Genomic DNA, 15,560 nt, shown 5'->3' on the forward strand with positions numbered 1-15,560 from the left:
TTTAAAAAACAGGACCCAAAATTAAGAACCTAAATACACGGTTAGATTTGGAATATCAAAGAACCCCAATAATTCAATTTTAGATGAAATCAAACAAAGTTTAATTTTGGACCCTTTTAACCTCAATATGAACCAATTAGATAACGGGGTCCACAAATAAAAAATCTAAATACATGGTTAGATTCAGCATATCAAAGAACCCCATATATTCAATTTTTGTTGAAATCAAACAAAGTTTAATTTTGGACCCCAATTTGGACCAACTTGAAAACTGGGCCAAAAATCAAAAATTTAAATACATGTTTAGATTCAGCATATCAAAGAACCTCATATATTCAATTTTTGCTAAAATCAAACAAAGTTTAATTTTGGACCCTTTGGACATTAATGTAGACCAATTTGAAAACTGGACCCAAAATTAAAAATCTAAATACACTGTTAGATTCGGCATAACAAATAAATAAATGTGATCAAAGATTTTACAAATCTAATGCGCCATACTGTGCAATTAAAGATTACTTCTTGAAATTTTTCAATATTTGAAATTTGAAAAAAAAATAATATTTGAAGAATAATTCTTTTTAATTTCTGAAATCTGAAATGAGAAAAAATTGGCCCCCCACAATTTCTTTTTATCCCCCCCCCCTTTTTCCCCCAAAAAAATTCTTTCCCTCAAGATATGGTCATAATCTCAATTCAAATTTCCAATGGAGTTGGCAACCATAATTACCCATTTAAATTTACCATAGTGCTAACTTAATCTATTTTATAATAGAATTAATAAAAATATAGTGTCAAATCTTTCATATGGATTTTTTTGTAAAAAAAAAAGATGAAAACATTTGCAGATATTTTTACTGGTCTTCCTTTATAAATATGCATTTCTTTAAACATAATTTAAAAGCAGAGTAAGGGAAGTAACCAAAACGTTGTATTTGGATTACCTCCCTTACACTGTTTTAGATTATCTTTATTGTTCATTAACCATTATTTTATACATAATTTAAAAGCAGTGTAAGGGAGATAATTTCAATGATGTATTTGATTTATCTCCCTTACACTGCTTTAAATTATGTTTTGTACTAAAGTATTTGTCCATTAACCAGGACAACCTTGTTTTTCCCCCTTTTTTGCCCCTAATTCCTAAACGGTTTGAGCCATAACCCCCCAAAGCAAATCCTAACCATCCCTTTGTGGTATGGAAACTTGTAGTATAATTTTAGAGAGATCCATACACCGTTCCACAGTTATTGTCTGGAAACTAGAAAATGCTCATTTTTGGCCCCTTTTTGGCCCCTAATTCCTTAACTGCTGGTACCATAACCCCCAAAATCAATCCCAACCTTCCTTTTGTGGTATTTAACCTTATGGTCAAATTTCAAAAAGATCCATTCACTTAAACTAAAGTTAGAGTGCGAAAACCAATATGTATTCGGACAACGACGCCGGACGACGACGACGACGACGACGACGCCGGACGACGACGACGCCGGACGACGACGACGCCGGACGACGACGACGACGACATCGTCATACCAATATACGACCACAAAATTTTTTTGCGGTCGTATAAAAATTGCTAAATTTTTCATTTTTTCCAAAAATATCAATGGTATTATTCAAGTAATTTTTATACGACCGCAAAAAAATTTTTGTGGTCGTATATTGGTATGACGTTGGCGTCGTCGTCCGTCGTCGTCCGAAGACACATTGGTTTTCGCACTCTAACTTTAGTTTAAGTGAATGGATCTTTATGAAATTTTACCACAAGGTTCAATACCACAAAAGGAAGGTTGGGATTGATTTTGGGGGTTATGGTAATAACAGTAAAGGAATTAGGGGCCAAAAAGGGGCCAAAAATAAGCATTTTTGTAACTTCCAGACATAACTTGTGTGTTAGTGTATGGATCTCTCTGATATTGTACCACAAGGTTCCATATCACTAAAGGAATGCTGGGATTGATTTTGGGGATAATTGCTTCCAAATTTTAGGAATTAGGGGCCAAAAAAGGGGCAAAAAACAAGCATTTTTCTAGTTTCATGACAATAACTTGTGTGTAAGTGTATGGATCTTTCTGAAATTGTACTACAAGGTTCCATATCACAAAGGGAAAGCTGGGTTTGAGTTTGGGGGTAATTGCCCTAAACGTTTAGGAATTTGGGGCCAAAAAGGGGCCAAAAAACACATTTTTTTCTAGTTTCCAGACAATAACTTGTGTTCAAGTGTATGGATCTCTCTGAAATTGTACTGCAAGGTACCATACCACAAAGGGAAGGCTGGGATTGAGTTTGGGGGTGATGAATCATAATGGGGGTTCAAAAAATTTTGGGGGGGGATTTATTTTTTTTTCCTTTTTTTTCTTTTTTTCCTTTTTTGTTTCTTTTAAAATTTTCCATTTTAAGTTGGTTATTTCTGATTTATATTTAAAATCAAATAATAATGATATGGTAGGAGATACACACCAAACAGGATGTGTAAATTATTATATAATAAGTATTGTGCAATAGCAAGAAATTTTCAATTGCACAGTATTGCATAATAGCAAGAAATCTTCAATTGCACAGTATTGCGCAATAGCAAGAAATCTTCAATTGCACAGTATTGCGCAATAGCAAGAAATATCCAATAGCACAATATTGCGCAATAGCAAGAAATTGTCAATTGTGCAGTATTGCGCAATAGCAAGAAATATTTAATAGCACAGGATTGTGCAAAAGAAGATACTTCCTATAAATTGCTTATTTCTTGACCAATTTCAATGGGGTTTTATTCTTGATTTCATGGGGTTCTTTAATATGCTGAATCTAACCGTGTATTTAGTTTTTGGATTTTGGGCCCCGTTTTTAAATTGGTCCACATTGAGGTCCAAAGGGTCCAAAATTAAACTTTGTTTGATTTCATCAAAAATTGAATTATTGGGGTTCTTTGATATGCCGAATCTAACTGTGTATTTAGATTCTTAAATTTTGGTTCCGTTTTCAAATTGGTCTACATTAAGGTCCAAAGGGTCCAAAATTAAACTTAGTTTGATTTTAACAAAAATTGAATTCTTAGGGTTCTTTGATATGCTGAATCTAAACATGTATTTAGATTTTTGATTATGGGCCCAGTTTTCAAGTTTGTCCAAATCGGGGTCCAAAATTAAACTTTGTTTGATTTCAACAAAAATTGAATATATAGGGTTCTTTGATATGCTGAATCTAACCATGTATTTAGATTTTTGATTTTTGGGCCCCGTTATCAACTTTGTCCACATTGAGGTCAAAAGGGTCCAAAATTAAACTTTGTTTGATTTCATCAAAAATTGAATTATTGGGGTTCTTTGATATGCCGAATCTAACCGTGTATTTAGATTCTTAATTTTTGGTTCCGTTTTCAAATTGGTCTACATTAAGGTCCAAAGGGTCCAAAATTAAACTTAGTTTGATTTTAACAAAAATTGAATTCTTAGGGTTCTTTGATATGCTGAATCTAAACATGTATTTAGATTTTTGATTATGGGCTCAGTTTTCAAGTTGGTCCAAATCGTGGTCCAAAATTAAACTTTGTTTGATTTCAACAAAAATTGAATATATGGGGTTCTTTGATATGCTGAATCTAACCATGTATTTAGATTTTTGATTTTTGGGCCCCGTTATTAACTTTGTCCACATTGAGGTCAAAAGGGTCCAAAATTAAACTTTGTTTGATTTCATCAAAAATTGAATTCTTGGGGTTCTTTGATATGCTGAATCTAACCATGTATTTAGATTTTGGATATTGGACCATAATAGGTGAATGTCCAATTTAAAATTTTTAAGTTCTTAGACCACATTCAATCTGTGTTAGAAACCTATGCTGTGTCAAATATTTAATCACAATCCAAATCCAAAGCTGTATCAAGCTTGAATGTTGTGTCCATACTTCCCCCAACTGTTCAGGGTTCGACCTCTGCGGTCGTATCAAGCTGCGCCCTGCGGAGCATTTTATTAAAATTGGAGTTATCTTCCTTTGTCCATGATTACAGTTGAATCAACTACAATCAATGCTTTAAATATACAATGCAATGTTTAATTTTGCCTTCCACTGATAAAACACAGATCAAGTTGAATTTGGGTAGTGTTACTTTAACCATTATTGAGTTATGCCTCTTTATAAATCGAAAAATTGCAAAATTTTTAGTTTCCATTCTGTAACTTAAGTTTGCCCCAACCAAACATAATGAAACCTATACACAATACTCATTACCACAAAACTAAGATCAAGTACAAATATTGTTTCCGTTCTCTAACTTTAGTTTGTCTCAACCAAATGTTATGAAACTTATACACAATGCTTATTACTACATAATACAGATTAAGTACGAAATTCGGTGGCGTCACTTTTACCATTCTTGAGTTATGTCCCTTTTTAAACATAAAAATTGCTGAATTTTTCGTTTCCGTTCTCTTACTTTAGTTTGTCTCAACCAAATGTTATAAAACTTATACACAACCGTTCTAGAGTTATGCGTGTTTACAAATAGAAAAATTGCTGAATCTTTCGTTTCTGTTCTCTACTTAAGTTAGCCTCAACCAAATGTTATGAGACTTACACACAATGCTTATTACCACAAAACTCAGATCAAGTTCAAATTTTGGTAGCGTGACTTTTACTGTTCTTCAGTTATGTCCCTTTATAACTATATGATATGCAAGCGGGGGCATCATCTGTGGTCACATGTGGACACAATCCACATTTATTTTTACATGAATTACTAGGTTTGTTTTAGGCCAGAGCTTACTTACACAAGCACCAACAAATAATAATGGAATGACATTTTGTTCAGTTGTATAGTTGTAACCACCATATTGATCTCATAGCAGCATGCTCCTTCCTTTAGTGCCAAAGTTTAATGCATTTTCTATTCCTGGCCAGGTCAATTCAAAGACTTCAATAGCTGTATTTATGACTTATGTTAGCTTCAGATTTTATGAACAAACTAGGGAAACACATCATATATGTAACTATATATGCACTTGTCTATAGGTACAATAGTTAATTAGATGTCTTGAAATTGAAATCATTATAGTTCATTATTACACACATATACCTGGTTTAGCTACAAAATGTATGTGTGTTTTTAAGACTTTAACCTTGAAACTAAAATAAATGATTTAAATTATGATGTAATAAAATGATTAGGAGAGTTTTAAAAAAAAGAAAGGTATTTGGAAAATAGATATATATGTATTTTCATATTTTACCCAAATTGAAATTTGGTCAATGAAAATTAAAGGCTGTGTTCCATCAAATCAGCTTGCTTAAATTGTTGTACATACTTCTTTAAATATGAAAATCTGTCATAAATATACAAAAAAAGTCATGTATACGGTTGAATCTTACTGAAATTCAATGCAAAAGTTTTTATCTGACATTGAAAAAAGATGAAAAATATTAAAACTTTTTTTTCAAAAGGCAATCCTTTAGCTTTTATTAGTCAAACAAATAAATTTACAAAAGATTAATGAAAAGGTAACATATTAGAATAAAAAGAAAAACTTAATGATATGCCTTTTACACCATGTACACTTCAATTGAATTTAAAAAAAATCTTATGTTAACAAACTTTTTTTAGAAATTTATTGTCTAATTTATGTATGTAGAAAAATTGATAAGTTTCTTTAAAACGTTTTTCAGTGAAATGAAAAGAAGTTAAACATCAAAGCGACTGGCTACTGACCAAACATTTCTATACATAGTTTTCAAATGCAAAGAGATATAGTTTATAGCTGACACTTTTACTTTTACTTCACATTTTATTGGTTTATAAGTCAATATACATAGTTATTGCACAGGAGAAGCAGCTCTCGATTGATTACCACTGTATCTTTAAAACGGGAGTTTAGACCATAATATTTCATAGGACGGGACTATATATTGCCATGTGACAATCAGATAGGATTTTTTTCCAGTTAAATAGCTTAACATAGAGAGGTGCTGCCAGCCCTGACAGATCTATGTTTACCTGTATGTTTACCTGTAAGGAGCCTTGGTTCCATTCAGTAGGAATTTGTTGAATTAATCAGGTATAAAGAAGAACAATAGTTACCTATAACCTACAGATTAGTGGCAATATTTTACAAATCATTTTACTAATACAACTTAAATTTATTTTTAAAAGTTTCAAATATGTATCTGTTTGAGGATAAATGTCAGTAGTAAACTTGCGATATTTTATTAAAATTTCTAGATAGTGGAATTTAAATCGTTTTTCTCAGAGAACTGTATGTTTTTTTGATTGGATTTTAATCATGTAGGAATAAATGCTAAAGTGGAATTGGATTGTATTGGAACAACTAATTTGTGATGATAGTAAAATATACATGTTTGAAAACTCTTCTGATGAAGTTGAGGATAAAATAGAATTAATTTTCACAAGAGAAACAATGAAAGTGACTGACAGGTAGTACTGGACAATTTTGTCATGTTACATTTGGAAATAGTTGGATCGAACCCGAGGCCTTATGGGCAAGGCAGAATAGGATATACAGAACGATCAGCCAGTGTCACTCCAACACCTCGTAGTAGGGCAACCCTACTACCAGTTACTCCAAGGTAGGTCCAAATATTTTCAACAACAAAAACAGAAAAAAACTTATTTCCATATTTTCTGTATAAGTTTCATAATAAACCAAATTTAAGAAAGGTTAGAAAAAATATGAAGTTGCAATTTAAAAAAAAAAATTAAAATTTTTAACCCTTCCAGAGTTGATGGAAATGAAATTGTTCGATTTATTTTTTTTACATACAAAGCATATGTCATGTATATACTTATGTGTACATATATATTTGTGTTCCCAGAGTAAGGGAAAATAGGAATTGTGACACTTAGTTGCTAACAAACTATTTGAACATATATATATTTACCTTCCCTAAATTCAGGAAAAGTTGAATTGTGTAGACTTGTATTTGCAGACAAAATATCTAAACACATATACATGATATTTTAATTTTATAAATCTAATGTTTGGACCGGTAGGTGAAAGTTGAATATTTTTTGTGACAAAATCATGATACTAACAATTTCAGATATGAGATATGTTAAATTGTTTTGAAGTGATATATATATTTTATTATCTTTTTAGTTTATGGTAATTTTTTATAGACTAGTATATTTAGGATTATTTTAATTGGTTATGAAGAGATTTTTTTCTTATTGAATTTTTAATGAATAATGAAAAAAAGTCTTGATATAGTTGATTTTATGTAGCGTTATTTTTTTGTTCAATAAATTATTACATACATACATGTATAATCTTTTATACTTGCATGCTATCTTCTTTTGGAAAAAGAATATTCAAATATATATTACTACAGAGAATATTGTACACAATTATTTTTTCAATTAAGTAAAAAGCTAACATGGATTTTATAAAAACCATGTACATTATATTTATTTTTATATGTATTTAAGAACATGTTAGTTGAAACTACAAATCAGTTTGTCCCTTTCTCTAAGATTGTATAATCAACATAGATCAGTCAACCTAGACCATGATTTATTCACTAGTTCTTTGTACCAAACCTTCAAATAGAAAAATCTCAAGCACAGATTAAAGTATTAATTTCTTTATCCGGACTAAATTTACCATTTGGATTATGAAAATGTATACCTAAAAGTACTTAATAAATTACATAACAGTGTTTCATTATAGGTTTGGTTCAAGGTACTGAAATAAAGTGGGTTTTGTTTTGCAGGAAAAATAACAAATCTTATTATGCAATTTGTAACCTTATTCATGTTCAACATGAAAAATAGAAATACATCTCGTCTTAAATACTTACAGGCACATGCGATTTGTGATTATGATCTTTAAACAATTTAAATTGCATAATTAAATATCATAAAATACTGCTTTTTATTTGTAATAGAATGTGGGAAGTTCAATCACTAAATTTTTAATACATATATTTGGAATCCAATATAGGAAAAAAAGGATAATTAAATACACAGTTGAAATAAAGCACCATAATTTCATCAGTGAATTCAAATTGGTTAAAAAAAAAGAAAATATACCAGGGGTAAATCAGACAGAAGTGATCTTCAATCTTGACAATATCTGTCACTACATGTACATTTCATCCACAAAACTTATTGGATATATATTAAAGGGTAATTAAATAAAGCTTGTTGTCATATGTACATCCATCAAAAAGGCTTTTATTTCATATTGCTTTGAATTTGGGAAACAAATTTTAAAATTCTAAATCTACAAAATAAGTCTGAAAGATCTTCATCAGTATTTATAGTTGTGTATTTTGTCTTACATATTTGCTGTAGGGCTTCATCTCTCATTGAATGAAAAATTGCAAAAACTGCCAAATAGTTAGATTTTTATCTTAATATAATTGATATTTAGATATGAAGCACAGTCCTAACCCAAAAGATATTTTGCTACAATGTCTTATCCAAAAAGGTTGATGTAGGTAAACAAATTGTTGATAAGGTTCATATTTAATTCAGCAAAAACCAGGTATAAAATTGTTCTTCTAGGTCAAATATGTCAAATTACATATGCATATGATATGTTAGTGACAGCCCAGAGGTTGTTTCTGCATTGAGTGTCCAGATTATATCAATTTGTCTTTTATCAATAAAATAAAAATAGTTTTGAAAGGATTGAAAAAAGTTAAGTTTTGCAATTTCAGGGACCAAATAATGACTTTTAGATCTCAATATCTAAGTGAGAAGGCAATAAAGTAAACATTATCTATTCATTCCATAAAAGAAATTTTAAGAAAATCCTTCATGACTCTTGATCCTGTACAAAAAATTATTTGATCAGTCTGCTGTTAATTGTGTTTGTTCTGACAGTTCTTCAGTCTGATGCTAGTATTGTCAGCCATTCATGTCAGTTTGAAGTTAATGAATTTTAAAATATTTTGAATAATTAACATTCAGTCATGATTCTGCAGTGTATGGTATCATTGAGTCTAACAAATTTTACTCACTCTGGTGTTAAGGCTCTGAAGTCCTTGTAACAACATTTACCTGCCTTACAGTCATAAAATTATTATGGAACTCTAACTAAAAAAATCATGTTGTTTATTGAGTCTACCTCACAAACATCAAGTCAGTCTAGTGTTTATTGAGTCTACCTTACAAACATCAAGTCAGTCTAGTGTTCATTGAGTCTACCTTACAAACATCAAGTCAGTCTAGTGTTTATTGAGTCTACCTTACAAACATTAAGTCCGTCTAGTGTTTATTGAGTCTACCTTACAAACATCAAGTCAGTCTAGTGTTCACGGAGTCTATCTTACAAACATCAAGTCAGTCTAGTGTTCATTGAATCTACCTTACAAACATCAAGTCAGTCTAGTGTTTATTGGGTCTGCCTTACAAACATCAAGTCAGTCTAGTGTTCACAGAGTCTACCTTACAAACATCAAGTCAGTCTAGTGTTCACTGAGTCAACCTTACAAACATCAAGTCAGTCTAGTGTTCATTGAGTCTACCTTACAAAGATCAAGTCAGTCTAGTGTTCATTGAGTCTACCTTACAAACATCAAGTCAGTCTAGTGTCCACTGAGTCAACCTTACACACATCAAGTCAGTCTAGTGTTCATTGAGTACCTTACAAACATCAAGTCAGTCTGGTGTTCATTGAGTCTACCTTACAAACATCAAGTCAGTCTAGTGTTTATTGAGTCTACCTTACAAACATCAAGTCGGTCTAGTGTTTATTGAGTCTACCTTATAAACATCAAGTCAGTTTAGTGTTCATTGAGTCTACCTTACAAACATCAAGTCAGGCTAGTGTTTATTGGGTCTGCCTTACACACATCAAGTCAGTCTAGTGTTCATTGAGTCTACCTTACAAACAACAAGTCAGTCTAGTGTTCACTGAGTCAACCTTACACACATCAAGTCAGTTTAGTGTTCATTGAGTCTACCTTACAAACATCAAGTCAGTCTAGTGTTCACTGAGTCAACCTTACACACATCAAGTCAGTTTAGTGTTCATTGAATCTACCTTACACACATCAAGTCAGTCTAGTGTTCATTGAGTACCTTACAAACATCAAGTCAGTCTGGTGATCATTGAGTCTACCTTACAAACATCAAGTCAGTCTAGTGTTTATTGAGTCTACCTTACAAACATCAAGTCAGTCTAGTGTTTATTGGGTCTGCCTTACAAACATCAAGTCAGTCTAGTGTTCATTGAGTTTACCTTACAAAAATCAAGTCAGTCTAGTGTTTATTGGGTCTGCCTTACACACATCAAGTCAGTCTAGTGTTCATTGAGTCTACCTTACAAACATCAAGTCAGTCTAGTGTTCATTGGTTCTGTAATACATGTACATAATTTACTAAGATACTGTTCATGATTTTGTCTTACAAACATTTTCTTACCCCTCCTATCTATGGAATAGTCACTTATTTAAAAAGAGAGGCTAAAGATACCAAAGGGACATTCAAACTTATAATTCAACATCTGGTAATTCAGTTTGACTGTTTGGTCAGATGACTATAAATTTATCTTACAAACACTATAACATCTAAGACTTGAATCCTCTAAAGAAAGTTTACTTGGATAACTTTAGTATTTATGGGTTTGATTTTTTGAAAACAGAACAAAGTCATGCATTGATGTAGAAAAAGTATGATATCTTGCATTAATAATGTGTTTTCTCAAACATTGATAAATTATCATATAACAGATTCTTTGCTACTGTTTTCTATCAAATTGACAGTTGACATAAACTAACTAAGCTATAAAGAGTTTCACATCAAGTAAGCAGCTTTACTAAAGTTCTGATACTCAAAATGTTCAATTATTATAGTATGATAAAAAATAAATCACCATGCTCCTGAAAATAAAAATAAGTTTTAGTAGTCACAGTATTCAAGCTTTCCAGTAATGAAATAATGTTCTGTGTGATTGTTTTTTTTTTATTAATATTATGCCATATAATGCCATGATAGAAATGCATACAGCAAAGACATTCTCAATAGTTCACAGAATTTATTATTTGATTTTTAGTCATTCTACAATGCTCAATTCATTTATTTCTCCTGTAACGCAAAGAATAGGAAAACAGTTCTGGAATTGTCACTTAACCGTGGTAAACAATTTGTGACCGCAACAATTTTACAAATACTGTACTGTTTCCTTATAGATGGTTCTTGACAGTGGTCTTTGTTGGTAACAAGATGATTTTTGTTTTTTAAAGAGCTTTATATTGATGGCAGATCTCTGGCTGTTGTCTAGACAAGGAGAGCTTGACATACAGTATACCTCTTGTTTAATCCATCTAAATGTTAGGTTTTATGGTATTGTTGAACCTAACAGTTTGGTTTCTGTCTCATTAATGTATAATGTGCCTCTCCTTTTATTTATATATCAGAACAGGGTCTGATAGATTTTAACTCAGACTAATATTTGAGCAATCATTCAATGTTCGTGTCTCTTTCTTGCATCAATCAAATTTGATAATTTGATTTCTTTCCAATAAGTTAGAAAATGGCTTTCTTGCAGTCAAAACTATCATCCATGCATTGATCTTCTGCAATGGTGCACATAAAAAATAAGTTATGTAATGAAAGTTGAAAGAACCTCTATGTTAATGGGTTATTTGTTAATTATTGATGGAGTAATAGCTGGCACCAAATAAATGATGTAATTATTGGAATAAATTCATCAAAGTATTGAACCAAAACTTTAATTTATAGCACAAAAATAAATATATACATTATCAAATTCTAAAGATTTATGGGCAGAACTTGAGAATAATTGATATTTTAAAGTCTCATAAAATTATCGATATATATTTACATTTCATACAGGTACAGTTAAAATATATGTGAAATAATTTATAACTTGAAGTTTCTCATGAAGTTAACATTAAAAAAAAAAGTTGTTAAAAAGTCACAATGGCTTTGTGAGAACTACTAAAACACCTGCCATTACTTCTACATGGATAGACAAAAAATATGAGTTTACATGAAAGCAAAAAAGTTCCTTGTTTAAATTCTTAGAATTAAAATGCAGTACAGTTACTTCTTTATTTTACAGACATTTAACAAGGACTTGATCTAAAACTACTCTAATCTTGCACCAGTTGGATTGTTTGTTCTGTTCTATAGGACTTGATCTAAAACTACTCCCACCTTGCATCAGTTGGATTGTTTGTTCTGTTCTATAGGACTTGATCTAAAACTACTCCCACCTTGCATCGGTTGGATTGTTTGTTCTGTTCTATAGGACTTGATCTAAAACTACTCCCACCTTGCATCAGTTGGATTGTTTGTTCTGTTCTATAAGGACTTGATCTAAAACTACTCCCACCTTGCATTAGTTGGATTGTTTTTTCTGTTCTATAGGATTTCTTGTTTCAAGTTTGTACAAATGTGAAATAAGACATACTCTACAAATATTTCTAGAAGAGAGAGAGTTTTGTGTAGATATATTATTGTTGTTACAAAATGAACACGGTAATAGAGAGAAATTGTCTTTAAAAATGTACATCATACATTATATTTTTATGCCCCCGCCATAGCGGAGGGGGCATTAAGTTTTACCCTTGTCCGTCCATATGTACGTCCCAAAGTTGGTTTCCGTTCTCTAACTTTAGTTTGCCACAACCAAATGTTATGAAACTTATACACAATGCTTATTACTATTATTATTACCAGAAAACACACATCAAGTTTGAATTTTGGTGGCGTCACTTTAACTATTTTAGACTTATGCCCCTTAACAAATGGAAAAAACTGCTTCGCCGAGCGCAGCTGGATACGACCACAGAGGTCCAACCCTGAACAGTTGGGGCAAGAATGGACACAATATTCAAGCTTGATACAGGTCTGAATTTGGATTGTAATTAAATATTTGACACATTATAGGTTTCTGACACAGAATAAATGTAGTCAAAGAACTTGAAATTGGTTGTATGATTTGAATTTATATTCAATTGAAGATTTCTTGCTGTTGTGCAATATACTGTGCTGTTGCACAATACTTAGTAAATCTGTTTTCAGACTATATACAAACTAATTAGCAAAATAAATTGTGACCCCCAATTTTTTTCTTTGGAAAATTGACAATTTCTTAAATCTTGAGGAAAAAAAAAAATTGCCCCCCCCCCCCCCCCCAAAAAAAATAAAATAAAATTTAACCCCTATCCCCCCTTTCCCAAAAAATTAATTTTGAAAAAATTTTCTTTTTGTAAAATGTGGTACAAATTAAGAGACATCCATACACTTAAACACAAGTTATTGTCTGAAAACTAGAAAAATGCTTGTTTTAGACCCTTTTTGGCCCCTAATTCCTGAACGGTTTGGGCAATTACCCCCAAAATGACTCCCAACCTTCTACTTGTGGTATTGAACCTTGTGGTACAATTTCAGAGCAATCAAAATACTTATACACAAGTTATTGTCCTGAAACTAGAAAAATGCTTGTTTTGGCCCCTAATTCCTAAACGGTTGGGACCATCACCCCCAAAAACTATCCCAACCTTCCTTTTGTGGTATTGAACATTTTGATTAAATTTCATAGAGATCCATACACTTAAACTAAAGTTATTGTCCTGAAACCAAATGTCTTCGGACGACGCTGACACCGACAATGTGATACACGACCGCAAAAAATTTGTATAAAAATTTAATTTTTCGTTTCCGTTCTCTAACTTTAGTTTGCCTCAACCAAATGTTATGAAACTTATACACAATGCTTATTACCACAAAACACAGATCAAGTTTGAATTTTGGTGGTGTCACTTTAACAGTTCTAGTGTTATATGCCCGTTTACTAATGGAAAAATTGCTGAATTTTTCGTTTCTGTTCTCTAACTTAAGTTAGCCTCAACCAAATGTTATGAAACTTATACACAATGCTTATTACCACAAAACACAGATCAAGTTTGAATTTTGGTGGTGTCACTTTAACAGTTCTAGTGTTATGCCCGTTTACTAATGGAAAAATTGCTGAATTTTTTGTTTCTGTTCTCTAACTTAAGTTAGCTTCAACCAAATGTTATGAAACTTATACACAATGCTTATTACCACAAAACACAGATCAAGTTTGATTTTTGGTGGTGTCACTTTAACAGTTCTAAAGTTATGTCCCTTTATAACTTTTATATGATATGCCAGTGTGGGCATCATGTGTGTCCCATGGACACATTCCCCATTTATTTTCTTATACATAGCTTTTTGAGGCTAAAATTTATATATTAAAAGTAAAATTTTCAGCATGTTCTTTTCTTTAAAAAAACCCAAAGCACTGAAGAAAATATTGATGGATGACTGCTTATATTTCAGTTAATGTCCATTGGGAAATATTAGATGCATTTTCATGATTTTTAAATGTTGATATAATAATCATATGAAATATCCTGCCTTGTATAGGACTGGCATGCTGAGTTATATTTTTGATTGGCTAGCTAACAGCCTACAGCAAAATATGTCACCCAGCTGTGACTCTTAAGTTGCACAGTCTTTGCTCTAACACCTAAATGCCACATGCTTGACAGAGAAGTAGCAAATGCTACTTTTAAAGTCTTTGGTTTGATCCGGCATGGGATCAAACCGACAGTCCCCCCACTGCGGATGTGCATGCTTAATGATACCACAAGGCAATTCATTGAAAAGGAAAGAAAAGGGGAAAAAATTTCAACCAATTACTTAATAATCTTGCCATTTTCTAGTATGTTACATTTAAGGATTTTAAAATAAGTTTTTCTTGTTGAAGTGCAATCATGTTATGCTTTTAAAAGATACCCAAATCTTAAGACATAACCTTATTTTTTTGTGTTTGATTGATTTGGAATTTCAAAGTATTAGAGCATTAAAGTTGCTTGAATTTAAGCTTTATAATTGTAATATCTTTTTCCATCTTTGTCAAGCAAATTATTTAGAAGTTGACAACAGAGAGAACCAGTTGTTTAAATACATGCTATAGAAAAACTTTCTTTTCTTCCAAAGAATTGGTGTCTATAACATTAGTTATATATTGAAAATGTTAGAAGATAAAATTCAGAGATAAATTTTGGAAATTTGACACAGGTCCTTTTTTATTAAATATTGTAAATTATGACCAGTACAATATAGTGGTCAATTAAAACCTATATAAATCAATAAGCAAGGAGTTATGTCAACATATTCATCTTCTTTGTTTGTCAGGGAATATTTACAATACCATAACATGAACTGGCCATTTACCACCAAATCACAACTATAAAAGATTTGTGATGTGTATTGAGCTATATATCTTTTTATGATAAATTTGATTGATTGTTGATTTAAGTTGGATGAATTTCAATGCTATCTCTGTATGTCAAAAACAGACATATATCAAAATCAACAAGTTAGTTCAATAAGAAAAAATCGGTGTTCTCTCGTGGTGGGAAGGTCATTGTAGATCTATAACAACCATACAATTTACTTCTTTACAAATTAAATCTTTATTTTAAATAGTTCCTTCATATTTTATTATAAGGGTATTAAATGTTAAAATTTGGTCTTTAGTCAAAATAAAAACACTTGTTTTGAAAGTCAAGATATGAGTCTTTAACCTATTTACATTTTATT

The 15,560-nt window shown here is 31.3% G+C and overlaps 1 long non-coding RNA gene across 5 annotated transcripts; it reads right to left on the reverse strand.

Annotated features, from left to right (window-relative positions):
• Nucleotides 1–8,529: 8,529 nt before the first annotated feature.
• On the reverse strand, nucleotides 8,530–10,593 carry LOC127709330 (uncharacterized). Of its 5 annotated transcripts, none has more exons than XR_007985602.1 (4): nucleotides 10,278–10,593; nucleotides 9,920–10,197; nucleotides 9,402–9,839; nucleotides 8,530–9,161 (listed from the first exon to the last, which is right to left on the reverse strand). It is a non-coding gene; the product is annotated as an uncharacterized LOC127709330 (long non-coding RNA). The 5 variants fall into 5 exon arrangements; XR_007985604.1 differs by having other exon boundaries at nucleotides 9,402–9,521; nucleotides 9,562–9,839; nucleotides 9,920–10,593; XR_007985603.1 differs by having other exon boundaries at nucleotides 10,000–10,593.
• Nucleotides 10,594–15,560: the final 4,967 nt, after the last annotated feature.

Source organism: Mytilus californianus, unplaced genomic scaffold, assembly GCF_021869535.1.
Source record: "Mytilus californianus isolate M0D057914Y unplaced genomic scaffold, xbMytCali1.0.p SCAF_7, whole genome shotgun sequence".
Classification (NCBI taxonomy): domain Eukaryota; kingdom Metazoa; phylum Mollusca; class Bivalvia; order Mytilida; family Mytilidae; genus Mytilus; species Mytilus californianus.